General features: G+C 42.5%; 1 pseudogene; it reads left to right on the top strand.

Annotated features, from left to right (window-relative positions):
- The first annotated feature begins 8,985 nt into the window (after nt 1-8,985).
- Nucleotides 8,986-9,069, top strand: LOC115064208 (annotated as a pseudogene).
- The last annotated feature ends 7,508 nt before the right edge of the window (nt 9,070-16,577 follow it).

Genomic DNA, 16,577 nt, shown 5'->3' with positions numbered 1-16,577 from the left:
GTGTGTGTGTGTGTGTGTGTGTGTGTGTGTGTGTGTGTGTGTGTGCGCGCACGTGTTTATAAGAGGGGGCTGCTCCACACTTAGATCTCCAAAGACTTTAATTTTCTTTTTGAGTTTTTTCTTTAATGTTTTTACGTGTGTGGGTGCTTTGTTTGCATGTTTGACTGTGCAATATATGTATGCTGTTCCCACAGAAGGAAAGGGTGGTGAATCTCCCTGAACCGGGGTTACAGATGGTCCTTAGCCACCATATGGGTTCTGGGATTCAAACCTAGTTCTTTTGGAAGAGCAATCAGTGTTCTTAAGTGCTGAGCCATCTCTCCAGTCTCCCTGAAGACATTTTAAATGGCTTACAATAATACCAGTTGCAAACCAAGGACAAAAATGCACAAGGAAAAAAATAAACAGAAACTCATGAATATGCAAAGCGCAATCCAGTGAGAAAAGAAGTCTAAGATGAAGGAAAAACTAGCAAAATGAGGCAAAACTGCGATGTATCCACATGAGCAGAGAAGCAAGATGGCTGCCTTTGGGAGATGCTTGAAGTTGGTTGCAGAAGAGTATCACACAAGGAAGTTACCACAGAACTACTCCACAGAAGGATGTAGAGCCATGTCTGTGAGAGTATGCTCACTGCTTTTATAGCTTGTTACATCCCGTGACGAGGCATTAGAGCGACCCAATTCTCCCGAAGAATATTTAACTGCAGATCAAGCAACGTTAACAACATTGATTCCATAGTAGGTCTATAGCAGGTACCCTTTTGTGCCCCCCCCCCCCTTTTAAATGATCGGTTCTGCCATGGAGCCACTTGAATATTTGATTGACAGCTGTCCAACACTCCCCCTTGCCTGAGTGAGAGCTTTGAACACTCCAGGACTCCATTTGAGTTTAAAATCTGCTCCCTCCGTGGCTGCTGCTGAAACTACAGCTTCTGTCTGAGGAGGCCTTGCCACAGTGGTAACTGGTCCAGACAGCTTGCACGCACCCAGAGAGGTTTCACTTCGGCGATGACAAAGCTCAGTGTCCTCACGACTCTGACCCTCTTGGAGAGGCTCTCAGGGGACCCCCGCCTTTGTTTCCATTCCAGTGACAGAACAAGCGTTATGAGCGGTTCACCAACAAGGCCTGTGGTTAGAAGCGCTAGAAGGCATGTCCCTGGGAAGCTGGGATCAGAAGCCATGCACAAACTTGCCACGCAGCCTTTCTGGCTAGATAACTAGCTTGTTTCCCAGGCTCATCTCACCGGTGTGGGAGGCTTCCCTTCCCCTGCCCTTCAGTGTTACACTGGGTCCTAATAAAGCTGTAGTGGTTGCGACTGTGCCCGTAAGCTCGGATGCACGAGCACGTGGTCCCCAGCTGGTGGCGCTGTTCGGGGAAGTTTGGGATGTGCAGCCTTGCTGGAGGATGTATGACCCCCAGGGCAGGCTCTAAGAGTGAAGACCTTTGCCTGTCCCCAGTTTTTCCCTCTCTGCTTCATGACTGTGAGCGTTCTGGAGTATTCTGGAGCATTCTGGAGCTTCCAACTGCCATGGCTGCCCGCTATCATTTCTCCCCATCATGACTCAACTGTCATGGCTGCCCGCTATCATTTCTCGCCATCATGACTGATGCCTAGACCGTCTAAAACCATAAACTAAAATGAACTCTCAATCAGTTGCCTGAATCATGGTGTCTTGTTACAGCAGCAAAAAAGGGAACTAATACAAAAGCTTCTTCCTGAACAATCTTTTATTTGCTTGTTGGTGGTATTTATGGTGAGTAGAACTGCTTCAGCTCAACAACAACAGAGAAAAAGGCAGGCAAAGAGCTCCAGAGACCCCATGGGAACAGAAAGCTACAGCAAGCTGAGGTGGGAGACGATGAGACTCTGAAAGTTAAAGGCAAATAGAATGTGAAAAGTCAAGACAGCAAAGGCTGCAAAACCCCTCAGAGAGCCACCAGGAGCTGAACAAGGGTTCCAGAAGTCGAAGATCAAGAAGCTAGCTGCTGGATGCTGGCCTTGGAGACTCAAATCCCAGAGCAATTCTCCTCTGACCTGAGCACCCAGAGTTATACCTCCTTGGCTTTGAGAACCGTGAAGTAGTAAGCATCTAATTTCCAGCTGATGAGCCCCTGGGTCCAAAAGCCCAGCCTTCTGCCTCTGCCATTCAAGAGCTCAGAGCTGTCTACAGTAAGGCCATTTCTTCTTGACTGTTAGCTATTTCCATCCGCGTCGAGCAATAGGAACCACACCCCACTGTCAGCGACAATTCTCTAGTGGTCAAAGCTGCCTGATGCATGTGAAGGAATAAATAGACAGACCACCTATCTTTTGACAATGCTTACCTACTAAATTAGCATGGTAATAATAATAGTATGAGGGTTTTTAACTCTTTCTAGAGATCGGGCAGTAAGCTGAGTGCTTCCTGTGTGTGATCTAACAATATTTATAATATTCTATAAACCTAATGTTGCATAAGGCCCACTCTGCAGGTGGGAAAATGGACACACAGAGATCCCTGGGTCCCAAGCTCACTTTCAAAATCCCTCACCTTGGAGCCTGAAATGTGGGGTATGCATGAGGATGTAAGGAAACCAGGAAGACCTGGCTGAGGCCCTCTGGCAAGTTTGGCTATGCAGCAAATATCCTGTGATGTCAGCTCCTGTGGTACCAAGTGAGGGGCACGAGGGTGGCAAGCAGCATTAGAGGGGAAGAACCCTGTGACAGTTCACGTTGGTGAAGAACTTGGCAGGATTTGGAAATGTCTAAGACTCTTGAACCAAGCCTCCCTGTTATTGGAGGGGGCTTGAGGGGGAGGGGCTCATGGGATGATTGATGTGTGGACAGTGACTGAAGGACAAGACAAACTGATGAAAATGAGAGGCATCACCTGATGGACGGACTGCTGGACACAGGGAAGTTGGAGGAAGGCAGGTGGCATGTGTGCACATGGGCACCCCTTTCCTTCCTGGATGTGATTGCTGCTGCCATTGAACACTGGTGTTAATCTCCAGCTCCCTTAAGCTTTTGTTTCCTGGTACTGGGGATTGAACCTATGGTCTCACACATGCCAGGCGAACATTCTATTCCTAAGCTCTATTCCTGGTCCCTTTTTATTTTCTTTCTATTTTAGGACAGTGTTTCACTGAGTCACCCTGGCAGGACTAGAATTTGTGACCCTTCTGTCTCAGCCTCCTGAATAGGTAAGATTCCAGGCCTGCACCATCAGACCCCAAAGTTCTTCAGCCTTTCAACATGAACTCAGTGGTACTGACTCTGCAGTGAGCTCCCAGACCTTCAGTGCTGGGTTGGGCTTCCTGAGGCCTCCAGCTTTGTGGACTGATCAGCTATTGCATTCTTGGCCTCTTCAGCATGCAGACAGCCATTGTTGGGCTACTTGGCCTCTGTAGTGTAAGGTAATCCAGTAAATTCCCTTTTATAATATATACATATAGTTTATTGGTTTTACCTAGAGAATTCCAAATAACACAGGCCCAACGAGCCAGAGGAAACCATCCTGTCTCAAAGCTCTGTCTAAACATAATGTTGACTTGGTTCTCTTTTAGCTATGAAACTCACAGAGTGATGATTCCTAAAAGAAATCCATAGCAAAAGAAGGTCAGAAAAAAAAAAACCTAAGATGTATTAGTATAATAAAGAGTCTAGGACAGTGGTTCTCAATTTCTGGGTCATGATCCCTTTGGGGATAACATATCAGATATCCTGCACATTGGATATTTAAATTATGATTCACAACTAGCAAAATTACAGCTATGAAGTAACAATGAAATAATTTTATGGTTGGGGTGTCGCTACAACATGAGGAACTGTATTAAAGGATTACAGCATTAGGAAGGTTGAGAACCACAGGTCTAGGACATTCTGTGATCATGAAATCCATTTGACATCCTTTAAGCTGGCATTCCCAAATGTTCTATTGAACTGTGTTAAGATTCCGCCAGAACTAAGCAACTCCTAGCCTAGAAGGCCCTTTAGATTACTCTCAGCTCAAGGTCTTCTTTTAAACACAAAGTAGGGCTGGGAGGATGGTAGAGGGCTTGCCTCAGAAGCATGAGGACCTGAGCTACATCACAGAATCCATGAGAAAGCGATGGCTGTGTAGTAGCACATATGGAGCAATGGGGAGGCAAAGACAGGATAACTGGGGCTCCTGGCTGGCCAGTTCCACCTAATTGGTGAGCCCCAGGCTAGTGAGAGACCCTGTCTAAAAGGAAATGGACATGAAGGTAACAATCAAAGCTATATCCTCCCACATGCATGCAAGCATGCACACATGCATTACGATAGATAGATGGATAGATAGATAGATAGATAGATAGATGATAGATGGATAGATAGATAGATAGATGATAGATTGAGATAAATAAATGATAGATAGATAATAGATATATGATAGATATAGATTGATAATGGATGATAGATAGATAAATAGATAGATAGATAGATAGATAGATAGATAGATAGATAGATAGATACTGAGTTTGCACCCTCCCTCATGCACACCAGTATGTACACATGTATGACAATAGATGATAGATAGATAGATAGATAGATAGATAGATAGATAGATAGATATAGATAATAGATAGATGATAGATAGACGGATAGATGATAGATAGATGATAGATAGATAGATAGATAGATGATAGATAGATATAGATAGATAATAGATAGGTAGATAGATAATAGTTAGATAATAGATAGATGATAGATAGATGCTAAATGATAGATAGATAGATAGATAGATAGATACTGAGTTTGCACCCTCCCTCATGCACACCAGCATGTACACATGTATGACAATAGATAGATGATAGATAGATAGATAGATAGATAGATATAATAGATAGATGATAGATAGATAGATAGACAGATGGATAGATGATAGATAGATAGATAGATAGATAGATAGATAGATAGATAGATAATAGATAGGTAGATAGATAATAGTTAGATAATAGATAGATGATAGATAGATAGATAGATAGATAGATAGATAGATAGATAGATCGATAGATGCTAAATGATAGATGATAGATAATGAGTTTGCACCCTCCCTCATGCACACCAGCATGTACACATGTATGACAATAGATAGATGATAGATAGATAGATAGATAGATAGATAGATAGATAGATAGACAGATAGATAATGAGGTTGTACCCTCCCTCATGCACACCAGCATGTACACATGTATGACAATAGATAGATGATAGATAGATAGATAGATAGATAGATAGATAGATAGATAGATAGATAGATAGATAGGTAGATAAATAGATAGATAGATAATGAGGTTGTACCCTCCCTCATGCACACCAGCATGTACACATGTATGACAATAGATAGATGATAGATAGGTAGATAGATAGATAGATGATAGATAGATAGATAGATAGATAGATAGATAGATAGATAGATAGATAATGAGGCTGCACCCTCCTTCATGCACACAAGCATGTACACATGCATGGAAATAAATAAATAAACAAGCAGACAAATAAATAAGGCAGGCTGCTTCCTCCCCCATGCACACAAGCATGAAAATAAATAATACATCAATAAAACCAACAATAAGAAGAGGAGCTTGAAGTCAGAACACCTAAACTCAAACCCAAGATCAGTCTCTGGGAAGCTGGAAACCTGTGTTAAACCACTTCCTGACTCGGACCCTCATCTTATCTGTGAATTGGGGATAATTGGATCTGTATTATTATGCAGCTGTGAGCATCAGATTAGGCAATACACGCTAAAATAATTCATAATTAAACTGTAGCTCAGCACACCCACATTAGCTACTGCAGCTATCAATTCAGACCAAACAGATCTCCAAGTTGACCTGAAGACATTTGAAACCCCTGCCTAGAACTTGTCCCCCACGGCTCTATTTGGTCTTAATTCCTCGGAGCAATGACACATATTTCCAAAGATAGAGCAGATCCGTTGATGTCTCTCTTCTGTTCTTGTGACTGACACTTGCAGTGTCATTTCAACTGAGCATCTATCTGGGTTGCTGAGGAAAATGAACAAATTATTGTCCTGTGCCCTGTCTTTAATTTGACCACCAGTGCTGGATGAAAAGCTTTCATTTATTCAACCAAAGGGTCTGCTGCATAGAAGAACAAACCATTTGTTTATGGAATGAGAAGTAATTCCCTGGAGAGAGCTGAATTTTAAAACAGCAGTTCCCACATAGACCATCCCCCAAACACAATTCTTTGGAAAAAGGAAACTTTTCTGAGCCACCTGGTGCATCTGTCTTCCTTGTAAAATGTCTTTTTGAGCCCTCATGCTGGTCACTAGCAAGATAGTCAACCTGGCCCCACAACATCTTCCTCTCTTAGACACACATTTACGTGGATAGTATACATTTATGTCGTGAAAGACATAATTCCAAATTCTCCTTCCCATAGGTTTAACCTTCTTGTTCTTTACCCAAAGTGTGAGTCTCTCTGTCATTCAGAATACCTCCCACTTATACATTACTTTAAATATTTGTAGTTTTTAAAGGTTACCATACAAAGTGAGCAATTGTAAAATTTGCAATTTGAAAGAATTGTGTCTTGATAGAGGCTGAGGTAAGAGAATCATGAGTCTGAGGCTGTCTCAATAAAAACAGCAACAACAACAGAGAGTTGTCTCTCTCAATCCAGTTGATGTATGCTCAAGGGTCAGTATTGAATCTGTGTGATGAAGCTTTCTAATGATATTTTTGTCTTTTGGTAAGGATATTCCAGAATCTGGCTGAATCACTAACTTCACCCTGAAGGGTATTCTCAGCAGTAACTGGGATTCCTCAGAGTATAAGAGCTGAGAAATGAAGTTATCCTTGCTGGGTCAAAAATGTACACAGCAAACATGTACGACAAAAGCTGTTTTCGTGCATTTCATTCTATCTTGGTGTAAAAGTCCAGGTTTCACATTTCTGATATGTTCCAGTTGATGCACAATTCCACTCACATTTTCTTTCAATGAATTGGAAAATGTGGAGCACTGGTTCTGGGAGGAGACATATCTACTCTTCCCTCTCTTAAACTCAGAAGTGATGGATAACTGCATGGCTTCGTGGATAACTGCATGGCTTCGTGGATAACTGCATGGCTTCGTGGATAACTGCATGGCTTCGTGGATAACTGCATGGCTTGTGTGCCTGCTGCTTATTCAGTAGCACCTGTTTGGATGAACTTATGCAAGCATGTCTAACACAGAAAATTTCCAGTTAGCTGTTCAGGAACCACAGAGCACAGAAATGAGCTTCCAAAAAGGTCACAGTTAGCCTGCTGGCTCATCGCTGGCTTATCTCTCCTCATTGAATTTCATGTCCTATTTTTAAACTCAGTTCCACCTGATGATAACAAAGTAACCCTTTGAAGATTATATAGAATATGTTTTGTTAGTTTATCTAAAAGTTTTGCTTATTTAACATTAATTATAAAAAGAGTTCCCCAATGCATATTTTCATAATCATATACATATACATGTATACATAAAATGCAAGCTATGTATATGAGCACTGAGTATTATGTAGTATATAATACAGATTTTGTATACTATGCATGTAAATAGATAATCATGTAGATATGATTAAGCCTATAACACACATATACTCATGCATTCATCTGTACTTATACATGTATGTATGTATGTATGCTCCATGACTTATACTTTTTTCTTTAAACTCTCTTTTAGATTTATTCATTTTATTTTATTTGTATGTATGTATGTCTATGCAGTTCTTGAATGCCTGGTGCCCAGAAAACGGCATCATATCTCCTGGAAATGGAGTTACAAACACTTGTCAGTCACCATGTGGGTGATGGGACCCAAACCCAGGTCCTCTCCAAGAACGTGTGCTCTTAACTGCTAAGCCAACTCTCTGGGCCAATTTGTGTATATTTCCTGATCGGTCTTGTAATAACATTGTAATAGTTATTTTTCCATTTCCCAAGCAAGGAACTCTCTAGCCCAAGGACATGCCATGACACCAAATGATATTTCACCTCAGTGCTGTCTGACTCTTCGGTCTGCCTCTTCCTTCTGGTAATTACTCCGACTTTCTCCCAAGCGTTTTGACTTATTCAAGCATGGGATGGGAGAGCAGGGGGGAGGCTCAGAGATTGCCTGCCTAGCCCTTCTGTTTCTGGAGACCTGGCACCTAGGGCACTGGAATGACTTGGATAGATTCTTGTTACTGGTTTACTGACAGTCGTTTCTCAATACCTCCTGGCTTTAATCCAGAACTTCACCTCGGCAGTAAGCCCTCAATATGAAGTTTTGTTGAGGTTTTTTTCCCCCCCAAAATGAAACTGGATTTGGTGTATTTTGTCTCTAAAGGAGTACATGATTTAAAATACCAGCCTTCATTCCATTCACAAAACACTGTGAATATGAATGAAGAAACGTCTGAGAGATAAATCTAAGAAATTAATGGCGATTATTTACAAGTGGCAGGACGTACTCAGAGCATTTCATTTAGCTTCCTATGTTTCTTTGTGTTTGAATTTATTCCATATATACACACACATGACCTGAATCAAGGTAGGAAGTTAGTAACAGCCCCATACTTACTCATTCTTGTATTCATGCTTCCATTTAACAATATGCTAATGCATATACATGTGTTATGCAAGTACATTACTCACACTGCATTAGTTCTTTTTCTACTGCTGTGAAGACACCACAGCTAATACAACATACAGAAGAAATAGTTTATTGGGGCTTACAATTCAGAGGGTGAGTTTATGGCCATCATGGCAGGGAACATGGCAGCAGGCAGGCAGGCATGGTGCTGGAGTAATAGTTAAGAACGTACCTCCTTATTCACAAGCACAAGGCAGAGAGAGGCAGAGGGAGAGGGAGACAGGGAGGAGGAGGAGGAGGGGAAGGGGAAGGAGAAGGGGAAGGGGAAGGGGAAGGAGGAGGAGGAGGAGGAGGAGGAGGAGGAGGAGGAGGGAGAGGGCTTTTGAAACCTTAAATCCTCAGCTTTGCACAGTGGCAGTATTGTAATCAATGAGGTTGATCCGAGGCACAATTATTGCTAATTGAAACCTTAAATCCTGCCTTCAGTGACACCTCCTCCAATTAGGCCACACCTCCTAAAACGGTCTACCAACTAAGGGCCAAGCATACAAATCTATGAGCCTATGAGGGTCATTCTCATCGAAACGACCACAACCTTCTCTGAAGTTTGTTTTAATCACTTAAAATCATATCGTCAAAAAAATCTCCCCAAGAAAACTGATAAGACACTAAAGATGGCGTATTATTACACGATTAGAAATATGCCTTAATTTTGCTCATTCCCTCCCCTGACAGCCCCTCCCATTTCCTGTCGTTTGCAGTGACTATCCCTGCACTATTGGCTATATTTCTGCAGAATGCTCTTCTCAGAGTTGAAGCAATGAGTCAGAGGATGGTGTATATTTGAAGTGCTAAGAGGGTCTGCCAGGACCCACCATCAAATGATGGTGAGAGTCCCCAGTTCCAGTTCTCTCCGTGACTCCCTACCAGCATTGCCATCACTCTCAGTGTTTGCCAGCTCAATGGGTGAGGTTATCCTAATTTGCATTTTCCTGATTCATAATTCCAGCAAACATTTACAGAATGCTTTGCTCCGCACCAGGCTTGATGTGTGTGCTCTGGATGGCATGCATGGCATATGCAAGGCCTTCACCTCTGTGTGCACGGCATATGCTAGGCCTTCACCTCTACGGCAATCCAGGATTCAGGGAATAGTAGACCATGAAGCCAAAGGATGGGGACATTAGGTAACTGGCCAAGGTCTCAGCAGTAGTCCCTGTCTCTGGAGGGGCTTCTCTCCCTCTGTCATCTCATCAGCCTGCAGGGTACACAGCACACTCGTCTATGTGTGGACATTTGGGGATTTTCTCTATAAAGTGTTAATTTGTTATTTTACTCAAACTTGTGTTATATTGTCTTTTGAGTGTCAATATGAAGGCTTCTTTGATATGTAGATATGAACTATAAAATCATTCACCAATAGTTCTGTTGGAATATTGCCTCAAGTTTATCATTTGCTGTTTGTTTGTTAATTTGTTTGGGTTTTTGAGATTTATTTGTTTTTATTTTATGTGCATGGATGTTTTGCCTGCATATATGCATGAGTTTCCCTGAATGCAAGGAGGCCAGAGATAGATGGTAGATAGATAGATAGATAGATAGATAGATAGATAGATAGATGATAGATAGATGATAGATAGATAGATAGATAGACAGATAGAAAGATAGATAGAAGATAGATAGATAGATAGATAGATAGATAGATAGATAGATAGATAGATATAGATATATCTTCTGACCTTCCTTATATCAGTAAAAATGTTCTCTACTACATCCACTCCAGTAGTGACACGCATGACAGGTCTAGAAACCTGGACGCAGTCCCGAGGTGAAAAGTTCACAGAAACTTAGTCTTCTGGAACCGTGGCATCCTGTATAACGAATGCTCCAATGTCCTTGCTTTAGTCGGTGAACAGATCTGTGTGCTTTCCCTCAGTATTGTTTTATTATAGGTGCCTCCAAGCAATGACTTGCCAAATACCTAAGAAAAATCGAACTTTGCTTCCTGGCCTTCACCAATGCCGTAAGTAGTCCTTGAGTCAACCTTGGGCTTTGAATTCAATAAGAATGTTGCCTATTCAGTGACATTCAGAATTGCCTCTANTATTGTAAGAGAGATAGTGAAAGAAATCAGGCATTACTATCAACTACATAGAGTTAGAAATCTCAGGGTAAGCTTAGCAAAGTTGCTAAGTTTAGAATTCTTATTATAGTTATATATGGCAGACTACATTACTTATTAGTAGAAGGTCCCCCCACACTATCACTTAGAATAAAAGCCAAATCACTCCCATATACAGGAATTTACAATGGTTTAGGAAGTAGATCGGGCTGTGGTTTTAGAGTATTGCATTATTCATGAGAAGGTTAACTAGAGTGGAACTCCCTAATTAGAACTATGTCTTGGGTGTGAAAGCCCTTGCCCCGGGAGTATAAAGACCTCACACCTGGCTTCTAAGAATATAGATGACCTTAGATAGAGCTGACTTTGTCTCAGTTGTTTTATTGCCCAGTTCCTGCCAGTCTTTGCGTTTGCATTCCTCTGTTTTGTGTAAGAGTCATTAAGCATCTGGTAACCTCATTGTACCTTGCCGATGTGTCACCTAAATTCCCTATTTTCTTCTGTGTAAAAGTTTGATGCTCAATTTGACAAATGACATTCAGATACAGCACACTCTCCTATGTCATGTCTGTTTACCACCCTCTTTTCATCTCCAACTCTTTGCCAATCTGTCCGGGACCCTGATTTCTCCCGCAGATTGAGGGGGGCGGACTGAGGCCAGTCTGTGGCAGTTCTCTGCAATAAGGACATTGTCATATGTATACATATATATGTATATATCTAAGTATATGTAATTGTGTATATATGCTTATATCCACATATTTTTATCATTTTAAGGTTGTAATCAGTCACAACTATTTTTCACTATGGTACAAGGTAGGACTCCAACTTCAATTTCTTCTGATGGATTTTACAGGGAGCCAACATCATTTATTACAGTATAGAAATGGCCCCTTCTTATTAGATTAGATGTTACCTTTTCCATACAGTATATTACTATTGAGATTTATTTTTAAGCCATCTATGCTGGTCCAGGGATTGTATGAAAAACTTGAAAGCTCTGTACCACTCTGTACTAAATGTATTCCAATGCTGTTAGAAAGTGGTTTATCTCAGGGTAGGAATCTTCCTGCCTCACTCTTCTTCATCACTGTATGACTGTGCTTGGATACGTAATAGTCCATGTAAATCACAAAATCCTGTGTCTAACTTATAGACTCTACTTGGATTCCAATTAGATTTCCACTAAGTATACTTGTTATTTGGGAAATGACTGCAGTTGTACAGCATGAGACTTTCTTTCCTTCCTGCATGTTTTCACTCCTTTTTTTCTGATCTGACAGATCCTTTGATAAAGTATCATTCCATATGGCCCCTGTGGCTTTCTTGTCTATATTAATAATCCTTAAAAGGTTGTATTAGCTCTAGTACCAAGAAATCGCTGTGATTCTCAGGTATAAAACTGTGTTGACTAAAGTCCTTACATGCCACTTGTTTTTCAGTACTTGTAGAAAACATTCCAATTCATTGTTTTTGTTTTGTTTTTTTTGCATTAATTGGAACCTCTAAATAACATCTGTGTGGAAGGGTGATCTCGTGGATGCCTTTCTCTGCAGATTTAAATGACAGTGACTTTCCATGTCATCTCTCAAGTGGTGCCCACTATTGATATTGATCATGTCAAGCACAAACATATCTCTTATCTACACTTATATTTATATTCAAGAATTTTAAAGAATAACAATGTGCTTTAATATACTAACATGATGAAATACATTGATAAACTTATTGATTCATGTTCACATTCCTAGAGTAAACCCTCCCTGATCAAACATGAGTCTTATGATACAACATTCTACTTGCCCATTTTAAATTCAGCCCTTTTGCAACTGGATTTATTGGTATGATTAGACTATAGTTTTCTTCTGGTTTTAATTTGTAAAATGTCCTCACATAAACCATTCTCAATTTACTTACTGGCTTGATTCTTCTTATTTTAAAGTTATTTTGTGTCTCTATGGCATCCTGTGGCTATAATTTTCTCTCTAATTTTTTAATTGGTTGAATAAAAGCTGGGCTAAATAGCGATTTCAACATTGAAAGGCACTTTCTTTTGAAAGATGGTAATTCAGACATACTCTGGTAGACTTCCTTTTGTTCTGGGGAACCAAGAATAAGCCTTTTGTCCTCAAGAATTTCATTCAGAGAAAATCGTAAAAATCACCCCTATTCCAAAAAAGGAGTATTTTGGCCTATGAAGCAGATTACTGGGCAGAGTGTGGCAAGAGCATGTGTTTGCCTGCACCAGAGACCAATTCCCATAGACTTGGTTAGGGTTCCTTTCTGCCTGGCATATTTGTGGGGTTTTTTTATGGTGTGGAGAAAAAGGAAAATAAATGTTTCCTTTTTTTTTCTGAATGAATCTGGAGTTCAACCGACTGAAAAGGATTTTGTAAAGCGTTGTTTGCAAAAATTAGAGAGCTGGGGGGCGGGAGGAGGTGTGCTGGACACGTATGATGTAGATAAAAAAATCAAATCAAAAAAAAGACGAGCCCACAGCAGCTGGGCCAAGGCCATTCGGTGACAGAGTAAAGAGACCAAAATCTGCTGAGACACTGGTGGGAGATAGATGTCTTTCCTCCAAATGCCACCTCGTGGTGCAAAATGGCATCTCAGAAAAAGGGTGGTTATTTCGCTTTGAATATTGCTAGGAGAATAGCCAAGAAACAAAACCTGGAAAGCCGGACACGTGCAGGTCACGTGGAGGCCACATGTCAATCACGTGTCAACCGTGCACTCTGCCAATAGGCCTTTTTCTTATCCTGGCCTGGGATAGTGTGGATCTAGAGTGAAGGACTGAGTAGATACGAGCAGGCCCACCCTGCTGGAGCCAGGCCTGAAGCAAGCCTTCTGAGAGCCCCCAGGACCAAAGGACCTCCCATGAGTTGTTACACACGTTCACCACATCCCTGTTCCGTTTCTGTGTCCCAGACCTTTGGAAATTCCTCCAAGAGCAGCAAGGCTGAAGGGAATTCAGGAGGTTGTTCCTTCTGTAAGGAAGACAAATGGAATATGTGACGACGAGGCTGCCTCCCCCCAAGTGAGCCGTCTGTGCACTCACAGGTGGTTCCTCCAGGGTATTCCTCTGCTGCACAGGGCACTGTCCCTTCCGACGCAAGCTTTCATCTGGTGAGTAACACAGGACACCTAAGAGACAGTACTGCACGCCACGAGGCTTCACCAGACAGGCACATTGAAATTCTTCACTGACTCTCTTTCTTTCTTCCTTCTCACACGCATTTATCTCTAGTGAACGCCAGAAGCCAGTCTCTGTCCTCAGTCTTGCATTGGGAGTATGCTTCAACTCATTCATTCAACCTTCTCTCATCCAGGACTGGATCTCCAGCCCCGAACTTCCTGCTCACTTGCATTAATAGGGCTTGGTTAGACGGAGGAATAAGTGCCCCTATCTCCTATCTAATTTTTATTTTAACAGGAGGACAACCAAAGTGCCATGGCTGGTCCTTGTGGGTTCTCCAGAGCCCCTCTATTCAGGATTCCAGTTACAGAAAGAGCAAGGGGGCCAAGGTTTCAGATCGCACTTACCGCACACCATCTCAATAAAATCTGCTAGCACTACTGGTTTCTGCAGGCTCCAAAACATACCGAAGTAGGGAAATCTGTCTTCGGATCACCCCTTCCAGGTGCCTTAAGTCAGCTCTCTGTAAAGCAACTAAACAGAAAAACAAATAGCACCTGCTGATGGCAAATTTCTGGGGCCTAAAGACTCCCAGTATAACAGAGTTCAAGCTGCCAATAAAATTTTACAGCATTTAGCAGCAAGCTTGTAAAATTCCTGATTATGGAGTAACTAGCTTCGGAGACCCTGTAGGAGCTAGCTCCAGCACATTGTAGACAGGGGTGTCTGTGAGGATCCAGGACACCGTTAGCAAACATGCTATTTGTTCCCTTACATTGTCATTGACAACTACAGCTCTGCCTTTATGCATCACAGTCTCACTGTCTTGTGGGTTAAAGTGGTTTCCCGCATCCAGTCCACCACAGGGTGGGACACCGGAAGTTTGACTGCTAGTTCCCTATGGTTGCCAGGTGGGCGCCAGCTCCAGGGGTTGGGGGAGGCACAGTCTGAGGTCCCCAGGGAACTGCCAGGAGCTGGCTCCTGGGTCCCCAAGCCGCACAGAGGTCAGGGGTGACAGGTTCTAGCTCTTGGACACCACAGACACCACTGAGTGCTGAGAATGGACTCTAGTGGGGGGGGGGGTCGAAGGGAAAAGGGGGGAGAGGAGTTCCAGCTGGGTCGGGCTGGGACGAGAGAATGTCCTTGGCTTGCTTGGGCAGGCAGCTTAGCTTGGTGACTGGCTGAGAGAGCAAGGAGGCCTCAGCCCGGAGATGAGACTCGGCTCTTTAGAGGAAGACCTGCTCTATTGCTCCCCATGGCGTGTCCGATCAGAAGAGACAGTCCATGGTTTTAAGGCTTTTATGGTCAAGGCAGAGAATTGTGAAACTGTACCCCCCCCCTTTCTCAGGGCAGGCCTCAGGTCAAATACCTTTTGCAGGGAGGAGTGTCTAGGAAGGAGAGCTTAATTGGCTAAATATGCCCTTCAGGCCTTTAGTTACGTCATTAAAATGGAGATCTGTCTTGAGGCTACATGATCTGTAGTCGTATCCTCTACCTGTGGAGGGGCTTAGGGCCCTATGTGACTGATGGCCACAGAATTACGGAGAGCTGAGGCCTCGTGTGTGTCAGGAGCCTAGTGTCTTGGAGAGTGGCAAACCCCTTCCATCCTTGCAGGAACATCTGCTGGGTCTCCGGGGTTTAAACCTAGCTCCACCAGAAAACAGGATGCCTTTCACAGTCCCACACTTAGGGACATTATAGACATGATACATGCATCCTCACAGAGCCAACTCCTTCTTTGCTTTACATGTCGTGACTGCTCCTGGAGAGGTGACTTCCTCATGACCCACGCTTCATGGAAAACATGAGGCATTCTATGTACTTGGCAAGGCAGTGTTCCTCGTTTTCTGTTGTTGTTATGTGTGAGCATGGGTGCGTTCTCTGCACATATGTGTGCATACCTCTTGCCTGCCTGGTGCCTTCAGAAGCCTGCGGAAGGTACCAGATCCCCTGGAAGTGTCATTACAGCTCAGTTGTGACCCACCATTGCATGCTAGGGATCAAACCTGGGTCATCCAGAAGAGCAGACAGTGCTCTTAACAACTGAGCCATCTCTCCAGCAACACAGCATACCTTTACAAATATCTTTTTAGCACATGGAGTTCATATAGGCACTTTTTCTATTAAGAAGACAATAAACAATTTTGTAAAGAAAATTGGAAAGTAGCCATTCTTTCTTGCATGTTTTCAGACTATTCGAAATATGTTTAAAATGATTATGATATACAGCTGGCTCTTGATTTCACGTTTACAGACTCAACCAACCATGAGTAGAAAATACTTTGTGTATATGTTAGTTATGGTTTTCATTGCCGTGAACAGACACCATGACCAAAGCAACTCTTATAAAGGACAACACTCAATTAAGGCTGGCTTACAGGTTAAGAGGCTCAGTCCATTATCATCATGGTGGGAAGCATGGCAGGCTGCAGGCAGGCATGGTGCTGGAGGCACTGAGAACTCTCCATCTCATTCTGAAGGCAAACAGAAGACAGTCTCTCAGGCGGCTAGGGGGAGAGTCTCAATTAAACCCACCCTTACAGCAATGCACTTCATCCAACCAGGCTACCCCTACTAAGAGTGCCACTCCCTGGGCCAAGCATGTTCAAATCACCACAGTGTATGTCTATGTAGCATATATTCATGTAGCATATGTGTATGTACTATATGTGTGTGTGTGTAATCCTGAAGTCACCACCAGATGTCCTTCTTTTTTATTTTATAAGTGTTT

Source organism: Mus pahari, chromosome 5 (assembly GCF_900095145.1).
Source record: "Mus pahari chromosome 5, PAHARI_EIJ_v1.1, whole genome shotgun sequence".
NCBI classification, from domain to species: domain Eukaryota; kingdom Metazoa; phylum Chordata; class Mammalia; order Rodentia; family Muridae; genus Mus; species Mus pahari.
Note: the sequence above shows the minus strand (reverse complement) of the source record. Positions and strands in the feature narration are given on the sequence as shown.